Below are 16,187 nucleotides of genomic sequence, written 5' to 3' on the forward strand. Positions count from 1 at the left end.
GCTGTACTGGAGACGGTTGGACCACCCAGTAACCGGCGGCAGCTACAACTACATCAGGCGATTTCTCCAGTGGTGGATCCAGATGCATTAGCAGTACGACGGCAGCATCTCCGAGTACTCCAGGGCCGTCTTCAGTGTCTTCTTCCACTACAACTGACGGCATCACCATGGCAAAGGGGACCATCTCAAATCAGGTAAGTATCTGCGCAAATAGTGAAACAGTGTTTGACTCTGAAGTTCAAGCTCCACTTATAGATCTCGCTAATATAAAACAATCACCTAGTGTGTGTAATTCTGAAAAAAAAAGAGTCAGCCAGTTAGTCCGAAATCAGAGCGGGAAAGTGTAAATAGTAGGAATTCAGCGAAGGGAAATGAATGTGGGGGAAATATGATGTATCAGCTAATGTAAATGATCCAGGGATTGGGAAGTAATATGAATGCAATGGAAAATAAAATCAGTACAATTCAGACAGTTACGGATAAAATTCGGACTGATATAGGTACAACGCGAACTGAAATAGGTTTCGCTGTGAAAGAGGAAGTTGAAAAAATTATGGGTAACCTTGAAAAAGCAATTGATGATAAATTAAAATATGTCCGAGTGGATATGGGGAAAATTACAGACGATGTTGTAATAGTAAAATCTAAAATCAAATCAGTGGAAAAAGGTCTTGGGGAAAAAAAGGATAATATACAGACGGAACTTGGGGGCAAGGTAAGCGACTGTATAAAAGCGCAAGATGCTTATAAAAGCGATATAATCTTAGCAATTAGTGAAACTGCCAATCGTATACGAGAGGGGGATGAAGAAGTCGGCAAAATTAAACATAAAATAGAGTCCTGTATCACTTGTGGAAATGAATTTAAGAAACAAATGCAACAGATAAAAAGTGAGTTAATTTCGTTAGCCTCCGAACAAGCCATGGCGGTTATAAATATCCCTTGGGAAAATACCGGATCTGTGAAATGTTACACAGATGACAGAAAATATCACCCAGTAAATCTCTTGGCTGCGTGTAGGGACGCCTTTTCTTCACGGCATGTCGGACGAAGCGAAAATAAAGTACGTTAAATAGCATTTGGAGGGACACCCATAATCTTGGGCAAATGTTAAATGTAGTTCGTCCGATTGGTACGAAGAGTTCGAAAAGTGTTTTTTGAATAAATTTGGGAGCGAGGCAAAAGAGACGCGGATCCAAAATGAATTTTTAAACGAACCGAGTTACAGGTACGAAATGGGACGATGATGGATTTTGGTAAACTTATACATGTGAAAATTCCTTTGGGGGCTTTAACGGAAATCACCACGTTAAAAAGGCAATTACCCAAAGATTTGCAGTGGTATCTTGTCCATAGTCCATGTGATTCCGTGGACGAATTTATAGGAAAATGAGAGAGGGCTTTGAAGTTCGAACCTCAGAGCAAAGCGTGTGGTAGTTATCAAAATGGGAATCCAAATAATGACGACCAAAATAATAATCGTGAGAGAAATCAAAGGAACTCTCAGAGAGATAGTAGATGGAATGAGCAGAATGGTCGGAGAACGAACAGGAGAGATAACTTCCGTGAACGGGACCCAAGTAAAGAACGCAGATTTGGCGGGGTATTCGCGCGAAGTGCAATCGCGTAACAACTGGTCGGGAAACGGATGATCGCTACATCTCAGGTCCATTAAATCACGTGGACGTTTCGGGAACATTTTTTCCTTTAGGTACCCCCAAAGAAAAAAGTCACATGCATTGAGGTCTGGACTATTGGTGGGCCAATTTTGTCCGTAATTGAAGCGACCTGGAAACCTGAGTGAAATGATCCGCATGTCGAAATGCTCGTGTAAAAACTCCAACACAGTGTTTGCAGTATGTGGCCATGCTCCATCTTGCATGAACCACTGCGTGTTGAAGGGCAAGGCAGTAGCAAGAAGCTGTGGAATTTAATGGAGCTTAGAAGACTTATTCTTCAAGCTTACAGTGAAATTACGGAAGACATGTGCCGCAGGGTAATCACTAACTTCAGTGTTCGTTTGAAAGAAGTTAGGAAACGAAATGGAGGACATATTGAGCATCTGCTGAGTTAGAACAAATCTCCATGGACGGCTCTTCATTGTAGTATATGTTCCTTTCAGATTGTATTGACAATAAAGTTTATATTCAAAAACAAAATGGTAACATATTTCGTGCGACACCCTGTAGGTGACTCTTTCAATAAAAGCAGTCACGAACGGCGGAAGCATAGATTTGTGAGTGATATAAGTAAAAGTAATGTGAATAAATTTGCGGGGAATGATGTAAGTTATGAATGTGTAATGAATGAGTGTGTGAATGGTGATGAATGTAAAGATTCAGTTGTTCAAAAAGAAGTTAAAGAGGAGATGAATTTTGTGAAAAGAAATGGTGTGGAGAGTTCTGAAGAGGTATTAGCAAACAGTAGCAATTCAGTAAGGAAGGTGTTGTAGTAACAAGTATTTGTGAGTCGGCGAAGAGCGTCGATGTTAGCTAAGGCGGTGCAGCTTTGGTCTCGCCAGCTGCTAGAGCGGGTGATTGTGCTTCGGCGGAATGCGTCGCTGTTACTAAGAGAGGCTTAGCGTTGGTCTCGTCAGCAGTTGAAGTTAAGAATGTATCAGAGGAGATAGATGATTTCTGTTTAAAGGAAAGGAGTAGTGGTAATTTATGTAATAATGTAAACGCTACTGGTGTTGATACATAGGAGGAAGGAATTTCTGCGTTTCTAGTTACAAATGAAGGCGAAACTAACTTACTGATGAATGTGTGGATCTAAAAAGTTTGTCAGAGTACGAATGTGAGAATGTATGTAAAGTAGGATCGGGGGCTCATCCTGATGAAAGGTATGTAGAAATGGCTAATTTTTGACCGATCACAGCAGAATTTAGCAAGTCTGTAAGTCCCAAAATTGTACAGGGTAGCTGCAATTTGTGCAATGTAGCGGCGGAGGATAAAGTTGTGTACGATTCACGTAAAGTTAATTTGTCGTCGGAGGAGAGTAAGGTTTCTGATGTGAATTTATGTAGTGATTTTAACGGTGTATTAGCAGATACAGTTGCTGAGACAAATGTTTAAGGTGACGATGGCTTGGGAATCAATGTATTATTTCAGGAAGATAATGTGTTTAACAGTTAATTGATGTGTAATTTTGTTGAAGCTGCAAGTGTCGATATTTTGGAGGGGAAAAACAGTAAAGTTGTGCATGCTGTGGGTAGTGAATCAGTGAAATGTGTGGAAGAACTAACAGAAAATTTAGAGAGGGCCGAAGTAAATCGTGTGGATGGGGATGGTTTGTGTAATGAAGATCGTACAAACTGGTATATGAAGGAGGAGTGTCATTCTAGTGAGACTGATTGACGTTGGTATGGTAGAACGTTACGGTCGTTGCTGCCGCGTTTGTGGAAACGAGAGAAGTTTAAAATGGCTAATGGTATATAGAGAAAGGGCAGAAGTGAAAAGCTATTCTAAACCGTAATTAGTGCTAGTAAATTTCGAAGGATAATTTGTACGTTTACTTGGAGATCCATTAGTAATTTGTTGGCTTATTTTTAGGTTGGAAGGCCTCGGGAAAGTACGGGGTGGGCTGCAATCTCAAAGGGTACATGGCAAATACAGGACATGCTTTGATCAAGGAACAGTCGGAACTGCAGTTGTAAATTGTTCTAGTTGTGCTGGGAAAGTCCCTGGGCTTCAAGCGCTTATAAAAAGCACAGAAGCTTGAATCGTTATAGGCACAGAAAGCTGGCTAAAGCCTGAAATAAGTTCTGCAGAAATTTTTACGAAGTCTCAGACGGTGTTCAGGAAAGGTACATTACGCAGAATTGGTGGTGTAGTGTTTGTGTCTGTCAGTAGTGGTTTATCTTGTAGTGAAGTCGAAGTAGATACTCCGTACGAATTGGTATGGGTGGAGGTTATACTTAACAGCCGAACTAAGTTAATAATAGGCTCCTTCTACCGACCCCCAGACTCTGATGATATAGTTGCTGAACAGTTCAGAGAAAATTTGTCTCGTAACAAATAAATACCCCATTCATACGATTATAGTTGGTGGGGACTTCAACCTTCCCTCGATATGTAGTCAAAAATACTTGTTCAAAACCGGTGGTAGGCAGAAAACGTCTTCCGAGATTGTCCTAAATGCTTTCTCCAAAAATTATTTCGAGCAGTTAGTCCACGAACCCACGCGAATTGTGAATGGTTGCGAAAACACACTTGACCTCTTAGCCACATGACCTCAGCAGTTGAGTCCCATAGTGCTCAGAGCCATTTGAACCCATTCTTAGCCACAAACAATCCAGAGCTAATTAAGAGCATCATGACTGATACAGGGATTAGTCATCACAAGGTCGTTGTAGCTAGGCTCAATACCGTTTCTTCCAAATCCACCAGAAACATACGCAAAATAATTTTATTTAAAAAAGCGGATAAAGTGGCACTAGAAGCCTTCCTAAGACACAATCTCTATTCCTTCCGAACTGACTATGCAAATGTAGACGAGATGTGGCTCAAATTCAAAGATATAGTAGCAACAGCAATTGAGAGATTCATACCTCATAAATTGGTAAGAGATGGAACTGATCCCCCATGGTACACAAAACAGGTCCGAACGCTGTTGCTGAGGCAACGGAAAAAGCATGCGAAGTTCAGAAGAACGCGAAATCCCGAAGTTTGGCTAAAATTTACAGACGCGCGAAATTTGGCACGGACTTCAATGCGAGATGCCTTTAATAGTTTCCACAACGGAACATTGTCTCGAAATTTGGTAGAAAATCCGAAGAAATTCTGGTCGTATGTAAAGTACACAAGCGGCAAGACGCAGTCAATAACTTCGCTGCGCAGTGCCGATGGTACTGTTACCGACGACTGTGCCGCTAAAGCGGAGTTATTGAACGCAGTTTTCCGAAATTCCTTCACCAGGGAAGACGAATGGAATATTCCAGAATTTGAAACACGAACAGCTGCTAGCATGAGTTTCTTAGAAGTAGATACCTTAGGGGTTGCAAACCAACTCAATCGCTTGATACGGGTAAGTCTTCAGGTCCAGATTGTATACCGATTAAGTTCCTTTCAGATTACGCTGATACAATAGCTCCCTTCTTAGCAATCACATACAACCGCTCGCTCACCGATAGATCTGTACCTACAGATTGGAAAATAGCGCACGTCGCACCAGTGTTTAAGAAGGGTAGTAGGAGTAATCCATCGCACTACATACCTATATCATTGACGTGGGTTTGCGGTAGGGTTTTGGAGCATATACTGTATTCAAACATCATGAATCACCTCGAAGGGAATGATCTATTGATACGCAATCAGCATGGTTTCAGAAAACATCGTTGTTGTGCAACGCAACTAGCTCTTTATTCGCACAAAGAAATGGCCGCTATTGACAGGGGATCTCAAGTTGATTCCGTATTTCTAGATTTCTGGAAAGCTTTTGACACCGTTCCTCACAAGCGACTTCTAATCAACCTGCGGGCCTATGGGGTATTGTCTCAGTTGTGCGACTCGATTCGTGATTTACTGTCAGGAAGGTCGCAGTTCGTAGTAATAGACGGCAAATCTTTTAGTAAAACTGAAGTGATATCAGGTGTTCCCCAGGGAAGCGTCTTGGGACCTCTGCTGTTCCTGATCTATATAAATGACCTGGGTGACAATGTGAGCAGTTCTCTTAGGTTGTTCGCAGATGATGCTGTAATTTACCGTCCAGTAAGGTCATCCAAAGACCAGTATCAGTTGCAAAGCGATACAGAAAAGATTGCTGTATGGTGTGGCAGGTGGCAGTTGACGCTAAATAACGAAAGGTGTGAGGTGGTCCACATGAGTTCCAAAAGAAATCCGTTGGAATTCGATTATTCGATAAATAGTACAACTCTCAAGGCTGTCAATTCAACTAAGTACCTGGGTGTTAAAATTACGAACAAATTCAGTTGGAAAGACCACATAGATAATATTGTGGGGAAGGCGAGCCAAAGGTTGCGTTTCATTGGCAGGACACCTAGAAGATGCAACAAATCCACTCAAGAGACAGCTTACACTACATTCGTTCGTCCTCTGTTAGAATATTGCTGCGCGGTGTGGGATCCATACCAGGTGGGATTGACGGAAGACACAGAAAGGGTGCAGAAAAGGGCAGCACGTTTTGTATTATCAAGTAATAGGGGAGAGAGTGTGGCAGATATGATAGGCGAGTTGGGATGGAAGTCATTAAAGCAAAGACGTTTTTCGTCGCGGCGAGATCTATTTACGAAATTTCAGTCACCAACTTTCTGTTCCGAATGCGAAAATATTTTGTTGAGCCCAACCTACATAGGTAGGAATTAACATGAAAATAAAGTAAAAGAAATAAGAGCTCGAACAGAAAGGTTTAGGTGTTCGTTTTTCCCGCGCGCTGTTCGGGAGTGGAATGGTAGAGAGATAGTATGATTGTGGTTCAATGAACCCTCTGCCAAGCACTTAAATGTGAATTACAGAGTAATCATGTAGATGTAGATGTAGATGTACGTGTACAAAATAGGGAAGTTTAGGCACTGATGGTGTGTGGTCAGTGACCTCGTGGATTTTAGTAAAATATATATTTATTTATGCTATGTGTAATAGTGTGGCAAAGAATTTAGTGGTCAATTTGAAGAGTATCGAAATTGAAATTGTATGTGCACGCAGTTTGGGTGCATGGAGGTAGGAAGGACTGATTATAGTCAATTACGAGTATAACTTATGGGAATTTGAGTTTAATGTGATTCAGTCGTTTGCATTGTGACTTGGTACCTAAAGTATCGTTTTCCGCTTGAGGGCTCTTTAGCTAGCAGCCTGGTTGGTTTTGGAAAATGGTTTATTGACGGGTTTTACTTTTAGTTTCCATTGTAGACAGATATGTCACGATAAATGGTGGAGCGCGGATTTCAGAGACAGACACGCTTCCTGCGTGGCACTTGGTCAAAAGACTGATGTGTGTTGATCAATACTTCGTGCTAAAATCCGTGTGAGCGTGTGTAGTGCGACGGATAAATTTGTGCAAGAAGGATACATAGCACTGAGTGGCAGAAGAAGTGCTTGCAAAACCGCACATAAGTGAAAGTGCATTTAAAAATTTTATTTCTTGGCCAAAAACTTGATGATGATGCATAAGAGAAATTCAGGCATTTAACTAATATGCCGTTCGGTTTAGAATATTTGTTAGTTTCAGTTATTTCATAATTCATGCAGCTCCCACAACACTACAAAGGTCTTGTAAACACTATTGGCCTGGCGTCAAATCATTTAATTACGTTCTTTGAAATTTGCTTCATATGTACTTATATCAACTGAAGGGTGCTACTTCTGAACATTCTGGCAAGCCAGAATGTTATAAGTGAAGGTGTGTGAGGTAACGGGCGAGTTGTGGCGCCCTGGAAATATTCTATGTCCGGAGTTGGGGCGGCCGCACGGGCCGCTCGGCGGGAGTTGGCCGATCGGCAGGCTGAACACGTGGTGCCGGACGTTGGTCGAAGCAAGAGGGGTCCAGCTGCCGCGTGGCTGGGAATTCCACGTTGACAGTGTGACGAGGACGGTGCTTTGTGTCGATGAAGGAGACTTCTATGCCGGGAGTGCCAAAGATGGCGGACTTTGTGAAACCTTAATGGCAGACATTTCACAGTTTGTATAGAAATTAATAGTAGCCAGATGAATCATGATACCTCAAAAAGAAACATGTACATTATTATTATTTGCACGATGATTCTGATGCTGTAATCAGATTTTCAATACCTTTATTAGTTCAAATTTTAGTATCCGACGGTAAATTATACAAGTAACACCCAGCATCGAATTTCCAAAATATAACGCTTCATCCGATTTCGTCGATCGCCGTGTCTACAGAAAGCTGTTATTGTGAACCTAAATTGTTATGAGTTACAGGTATGTAACTTGAATAGGACACGAGTTATTGGAGGTCAAAGTGGCCGATTACTATCGATCGCGTCAGGTCATAAGTACTCTACAGTTACACGAGAAAACGGTAGCAGCATGCTTGTATATACCGATATATGCTATTCATGAAGAAATTGGTTAAATATTTACTGTGTTTTAGAGAGCACAGAGACATTAGGCTACTGGCCTACCTTTTGATCTATTCCTTGGATATATGTTTATTTAATTTGCTTATTTATTGAATAATATGTGTTAGAGCGCGTTTATGGTCCAGCCGTAGGAATATTTATTTAATTTCAATTTTTTTTTAAATGTAGGTGGTGGTTAGTGTTTAACGTCCCGTCGACAATGAGGTCATTAGAGACGGGGCGCAAGCTCGGGTTATAGAAGGATTGGGAAGGAAATCGGCCGTGCCCTTTCAAAGGAACTATCCCGGCATTTGCCTGAAACGATTTAGGGAAATCACGGACAACATAAATCAGGATGGCTGGAGATGGGATTGAACCGTCGTCCTCCCGAATGCGAGTCCAGTGTGCTAACCACTGCGCCACCTCACTCGGTTTTTAAATGTAAATACAGTATTGCAAATGTGTTTCATTACGTTTGTGCGGGTGCATTGGCTTGAAGACATGGCGCGAGTGCTCTTGCCTATCACAGCGCTCGTGAGTGGGGAGACTGGATGGAAGCGAGTTTGGGAGAGGGGAGTATGGGACAGGACAGGGGGAGTGCTGGATGTGACGGCGCGTCGGATGCTCGGTCTCTGCAGATACTTGGAGAGCGTGCAGCGGTTTGCGCGTGGTCGCGGCGGACAGCAATACTTTGGAGTGCCGACTTGTGCACTTGTGTGATTTCCACGGCTTCTGTAGTGAAGACATAGTATGCGTCAGAAGCGAATATCTCGCGAGCTGTGTTGTTGTTCATAACTAATTACGTGCTGTTGGAATCTATTGTTTGCCTGTTATTCAAGTTATATTTTGTTTAATTGCTTGACCATCGACACCAATAAGTGTTTTGCAGTAATATACCGCATTCTCAAAAGTACTTCTGCTATTGTACTCATCATTTAAAGTCGTTAAAATGGTACCTGCAGATTTTATTTAATTGCAGTCTTTCACTGATAAATTTATATGTTACTTTCATAATTCGCAATTGCCGTGTGTTAAAAACCTTCTAACATTCGATTCATGTGAGTATTCTTATCGTATACTGTAGACTCAGCAGTATTTGGCCTGTAATGCAGCAACTACGTATCCCAGCATCTAGACAACGAATCCAGCCAAAACTTGTGATATTTTAACTCTGAGTCGGAGGGTACGTAGTTGAGGGCGACCCGACCATTTCATCACATGATTTTATAATTTGAAAGCCCACAGTGTGTTGTCATTAGCGTGCGTTAGTTGTAGTTAGATTATGTAGCACGTAACCTTAGCGACCGACGAACTCAGCAGTTCGGTCCCATAGGAACTTACCACAATGAAAAGCGTTTAGACATCCAATGCGTTGGTTGTGGCTGGCCAATACCATGGTCTTCCAGGTCCCCCTTCTATAACATGCTGGTCTTTTTTGTGCTGTAATATGTGAAGCCTTGTATCTTGGATGTATTCCAGCTCTGTCGGTGAAGGCATAGAACGAATTGTGGATGGTTATCAGTGCATTTAGAACACATCTGGGATTTTCGAACGTATATGGACACAGATGACGACACGTGCCGAAACCTGCCTTTACGTAAACTGTGGCCATGACGTCACTTGTAATGTGTATACTACCAAGTGCAGTTTGGATCCTCATAGAATCTGTTACAAGGTGTTCACGTCATCCTACTTACAATAAGTACTATTACTTTGGACCTTGGATGATCACCTACATAATTGAATAGAAGTGTCTTACACTGATGATCTTACCTTTACTCTCGACTACAATTTCTTTGGATTTTGTGAAAGATCTTTCGGAAGTATTCTGCTATGTTAGTTTTGTAGGTTTCAATCATAGCTCTCTTGACAACCAAGCACATTTCATTCAACATCTTCCTGTATGTAGTCCTCTACTATTGTATACATCCACTACGCAGCAGTCACTGTTTCTTTTGGGGTTTCCTTACAGTGATTGTATACCGTAGAGAGTCCCTCCCATCACGACTTGTTTTTCTGGATGCGTATCTACCAAGTGCATGTTCAATTAACCTTAAACATGTACCATAGTATCTCTACATGCTGATGTCATGAGCTAAATGTTTCAAGTTCCCCACTAAGATACGAAAGTACTGGTTCTCTTCTCACTAACGGTTTATTATCACGCCACATTTTGGCAGCATCCTTCCATCGCCAGGTGTATTTATAGTCACTTTCACACTGTAAGTAACATGAATTGTATCTACCAAGTGCATGTTCAATTAACCTTAAACATGTACCATAGTATCTCTACATGCTGATGTCATGAGCTAAATGTTTCAAGTTCCCCACTAAGATACGAAAGTACTTATAAAGGCACATTTGCATGCCGAGCGTGAGTTTCCGCGGAAACGCGAAATATTAATTAAATAAATAATCAGTGACTAATAAATAAAGCCTATGGCACACAACTGCAGCGCTGTGTCGCTGATAAAGACAAAAGAATAATTACGTTACTCTTATGTCTGATTAAGAGAGGAGAGAGCTCAGGTAGAAGTGGTGCGAGAAACACGTATTTTATTTTATTGTCTGGCACACCGCCATATTTTCATGTTATAGAAGAATACTGCGAGTTGCAACCACACTAGGCACTCGATTCTGTAATGAATTTATATTTATAAAAGTAAGTAGGATTATGAACTGTAGGCTATTTCATTGAATATATCTGATTTAACTAACTGTGTAACTTTTTATGTTTAGTAGACAATCACCTCTGTACGACGTATTGGCATGGCTGGCAAATCATTGTAATATTGAGATTAGATCATGAGTCCGTACCTACCGCAGCAGTCTTTGGAAACGATTTAATTACGAAGTCCGATTATTTCAGTTTTCTTTCACGGTCAACTACGAGTTACATTGCCCTTTCCAAATAGCCATTGTCAAGCGTCTGATACCGAATAATTAAACGTCCACGTTCCTGATAAGCAAATACTAATTACAACCAATCATCATACATACAGAATAATTAATCATTAATATTTTATTCCAAAAATTTATTTTTATTTATTTTATATTGGCGACTGCGTGTCGGACTTGTTATTTTGTCATTTGTTACATTGTTCTTTTTGTTTCATGTCAAAAATCAACTTTCTGGACCTGGACGTGAATGTATGAGAGATAATGAAAATCTGAAGATATTTTCCAATTCTAAAGTTTTGCCGGAAGACGCAATGAAGCTTCCAGCAAAATAAGGTAAGACGCAGCATCTTTGCATTAGCAGGCTTGACCAGACGTATAATTCAGTGTATTAGCTTTTCAGTAAATTCTGTAGTGTTTCTTTCGTGCATAACAGTTTTCAGTAACAAATTTCATTCTTAGCACTTTTTCCTAAACAATAACGTATCCAACAATACCAATACACGAGTGTACAATATGGCCGACTTCTGTACGATATGATGTAACATGGCCAGCAGCCACTACCAATAATCTCAAATTCAGTTTATATTTTTAAATTAACGGGACAGCCATTGTTGCTACGAGCGATTCATGCTCAACTGCATTTCATTTTAAAATCAGTGTCAAATATTTTCTTGAAACATAAATCACGTGTGGCATGGTAATGACTAGAAATCAATACGCAAAAATGGAACAGCAAAGACGTACTATTCAGACACAATCCGACTCGGACGAGAGACAAATGTTAGAAAATGACTTTACGACAGCAACCGGTAGTGACGATTTATCAAACATTGACGCAAGTGTTGACGGAAATTTTGACAATAGACCGTCCACCACAAAAATTTCAAAGTCTCAGTCAGAGCCCATGTTAATGCATGACGTCACGTCTAATGACGCGGCGGGGGCACAGACGTTGCAAACGGTAAACATTGCCGACATGTAACAAATGATAATGAAACAGAACGCCGAAAACATGGCAACCTTACAGACACAAAATGACGAAATTAAATCTGACCTCATAGCACTCAAGACGAGTAATGACACTTTATGTAAACGTGTGGAACTTATAGACGCCACACTGACCAAACAGATGACTGAACTCAGTACTAAATTTTCCCAGCTTAATACGACACAAGAAAAGACTACAACTGACGTAGCACTTTTACAGACACAAGTAAAAAATCTTAATGTCACGTGTGAAGTTCTTACTGAACAAATTCAAACATATCCTTCAGTACACGACAACCTTGAAAAACGAATTACTGACGTACAGAATAAATTTGACAATGTTGAACAACACCTGACTGACATCTTACAATCTGATGCTACAGCTCATTTTCAAAACATTAATAAAGAATTTCATGATTGGGTAGTGAACAAAGACAAACATTTTGATAGATGCCTACGTGAAAATTTACCAACAATTGTGCACGACTCCGTAGCGCAATACATTACTAATAACAAACAGCTGATCAGTGACACAGTACAATCCGTCACTGGAACAATGACACAATTCACCGATCGACCACAGTCTGAATGTAACGAAAATATCAGTCAAAATGTACAGTTCAGGAACCAATATACATTCGAGTATGACACACACATACCGCACACGACAAACACACAAGAACAAAACACACCACGACTACAACACATACCACGAGGTGCAAACACAAACACAAGCTATTATCATGGTAAACCACAGCAACATTATCGTAATTACTCGCCAGCTGAACATTGCAGTAATTACAGTGGAACAAATCCATATCACAATGCAAAGGAAGAAGAAAGCTTAATGAAACACAGGCAATTTCAGATTTTTATCCCAGAAAAACGAACCATTCATCCGGTGATTTTTCTTAAATCTTTTAGTAACGCATTTCCACGCACTTGGAGTGACCGGAAAAAGATTTCATATATTGTCGGTTACATCCAAGGCGATGCAGCTGTCTGGGCATACAGTCAAGCTGACGTATGTACCACGTACAGTGAGTTTGAGCGTGCTTTTCTGAACAAATTCTGGTCGCAATCCGTCCAGGAGCGACTCAGAAGACAAATTCTAGAACCTGAAACTTTTAACAGTAAAAATGGCAACTTACGCCGATATTTTGAAAAATACTTGAACATGGGACACTTTTTAGACGAACCAGTCGCAACACGCGATATACTCCGTGCGTTGAAGGCCAAATTGCCTTTCAACATTAAAGAAAAACTCCTACATATCCCGGATGACGATTCAGATTATTTTCTAAGAGCTTTAGATTCGGTTGACATGTTACTTGAAGATCAGCGCTTCGCGCGGCAAAACAGCAGCCACAATGTTTACACTAGTGGAATGCAAAACATGCAGGCTTGCCAACTCAATTCTGGCGCGCCCACAGTTGGATACGCGGTACAACAAAAACAGCAAACTCACATGCCGTCTCAATACGGAAATCAAAATCAACACGCGTATTCCAATACAAACAATAGTTACAACAGTAATAACACTTCATGCGGCAATCCATACAAAAGGCACCGCGGTAATAACTACAACGGTAACAACGGATACATACGCAACAACAAAAACACAAACAGAAACAGAAATAATAATAACTACGAGCCAAGACAGCGTCAAGGCTGGACTCGTAACGATCAGTACTTTCATTCAAACACTGCTTTACCACAGCAGCCACCAGGACAAAATTGGAGCATACCTTATGACCGACAGGTAAGTTATAATGCGCAACAGCAACAACAACCGCAAAAGTTTGGAGATCACAATAGGCAATATCCGAATGTGAATATAATAGAAATGACACCTGACACACAACCTCAATCAGTGTCAGTACTTAGTACAAATGCTAATCCAACAAACTAGGAACAGTCACTTCTACGCCCCAGGTCGTGGCTGAGGAATTCTTGGGGGGCGACTTCAATGTTAATCAGTTATTTGGCACCACAGTTGAACATCAGAATAATGATATGCCGAATAATTCTAAACAAAAATTACCTGTTTTATTTATAAGATACAACCACAATAACAATATATCAGATGAACTTTTACAAGACAGTACACAATGTCGTTCAAACACAAATGAAATTGTTTTAGCATCTACCACTGGTGTAGTAGGTGGGATTCCAACTACTATTATTCTAGATACAGGTGCAGCCGTGAGCGTTTTGTCTTTTAATTTCTATAAAAAGATGTGTGAATTGGAACCTGTGCCTGAGTTTCCTGCCCAAAACTGTAAAATAACTACTGCACTAGGTAATAAGTCATGTAGGGTTACGAAGCAAGTTTTTGTAAACATTAAAATAGGTAATGGAACCGTACAATGGCCATTCCTGGTTGTACAAAACCTTGTGACAAATTGCATATTAGGAATAGATATTATGAGCGAGAAGGACTGCATTATAGACTTCTCCAAAGGTAAATGTATTTTAAATGATAGAGGCAGTGTAATTATTATTGATTTGGACAGGAGAACTCTAAAGCATGACAAACACTGTACAGTGTACAAGGTTCAGTTAGTACTTGACAATGACATTCAAGACACGCACACACACTCATTTGACACAGAGCTAATGGACTTGAAAACATTGCTTGATCATAAGATAAATGAAGCTACAGCTCTCAGTGCACATGAACGTATAAAACTACAGGAAGTGTTATCCAAATATTTACAAGTTTTTGCCAAGCGAATAGGTGTTATCAACACGTATGCGTACAAGATTGAAGTTAAGCCTCACAAGATCTTCTACCACAAGACATATAACGTACCGTTATCTCAACGACCTGCTGTGTGGCAAGAATTAAAACAAATGTTAGACTGGAAGGTCATTGAACCATCCACCTCACCTTACTGTAGTCCTCTACTTGTTGTCAAAAAATCAAATGGAAGCATTAGGTTAGTGTTAGACGCACGAGCAATTAATGAAATAATTTTACCAGTTCACACAGAACCCGAAAATTTAGAAGAGCAATTACAGAAATTTCTAGATGCAAAGTATTTTTCCACAATATATCTCGCTAATTCATTTTGGCAGGTGAGTATCACTCCTGATTCTCGGAAATATACTGCATTTATGTTCGGGGGGCGAACCTATCAGTTTTGTGTTCTACCTTTCGGACTGAATGTCAGTTCTGGGGTATTCATTACAGCCCTGGATACCGTGCTTGGCGATGATTTAGTTGAGACAGTCACACACTATGTTGATGATATACTGATAGCTACACAGTCTTGGAATGAACACCTTGACACACTTCAAAGAATTTTAGAAAAATTTGCACAAGCTGGAGTTACAGCCAATCTTAGAAAATCAAAGTTTGGTTGCAGTGAGATAAAATATTTAGGACATATCATTAATTCACAGGGCATACGTCCTGATCCCAGTAAATTAGATGCTATCAGAAACTTTCCTAGTCCTCGAACTAAAAAGCAGTTAAAATCATTCCTTGGGCTATGTTCATTTTTCAGACGTTTTTTGCCACAACCACTTTTGGACAGTAAACATCTGCTAAATCTACTCAGAAAGAATGAAGTTTGGATCTGGTCGGAACAGTGCCAGAATGACTTTAATACAATTAAACATGCTTTAGTGAATACAAACTTATTGAGCCATCCAGATTTCAATTTAGATTTTTGTATGACTTGTGACGCTTCACGTACTGGTTTGGGATGTTGCTTATTTCAAGTTGTAAAGAATAAAGATAAGGAACAGATAAGAATTATTGGGTTTGCGAGTCGTACTCTATCTGAATGTGAGCGTACATACTCCACTACTGAGTTAGAAACACTTTCCATAGTATGGGCATTCAAGAAATTCAATTATTATTTATTTGGAAAACATACAGTAATTTATACCGACCACCAGGCCCTGACGTTTTTGTTAACTTGTAAACTTGTACATCCTAGACTATCACGATGGGCAGTTACACTTCAGAACTACTCTTTTGAAATTAAGTACATAAAAGGTAAGGACAACACCATTGCCGACGCTTTGTCTAGACTTCCACAAGGTATGAATGAAACCAACAGTGACTTAGAAAATATAAATGACTACAGGATTCTCTTAATGCAAGACAAGCAGTATCACCAATATTATATTGATATGTGCAGAAACATGGCTAAATTACAAAAATCTGATCCTCACTGGTATAAGATAATAACATTACTGGTAGAAAAACACAATCATCCTTTGACTAAGTATTACAAGTTACACAATGATG

This window comes from Schistocerca nitens, chromosome 6 (genome assembly GCF_023898315.1).
Source record: "Schistocerca nitens isolate TAMUIC-IGC-003100 chromosome 6, iqSchNite1.1, whole genome shotgun sequence".
Lineage (NCBI taxonomy): Eukaryota > Metazoa > Arthropoda > Insecta > Orthoptera > Acrididae > Schistocerca > Schistocerca nitens.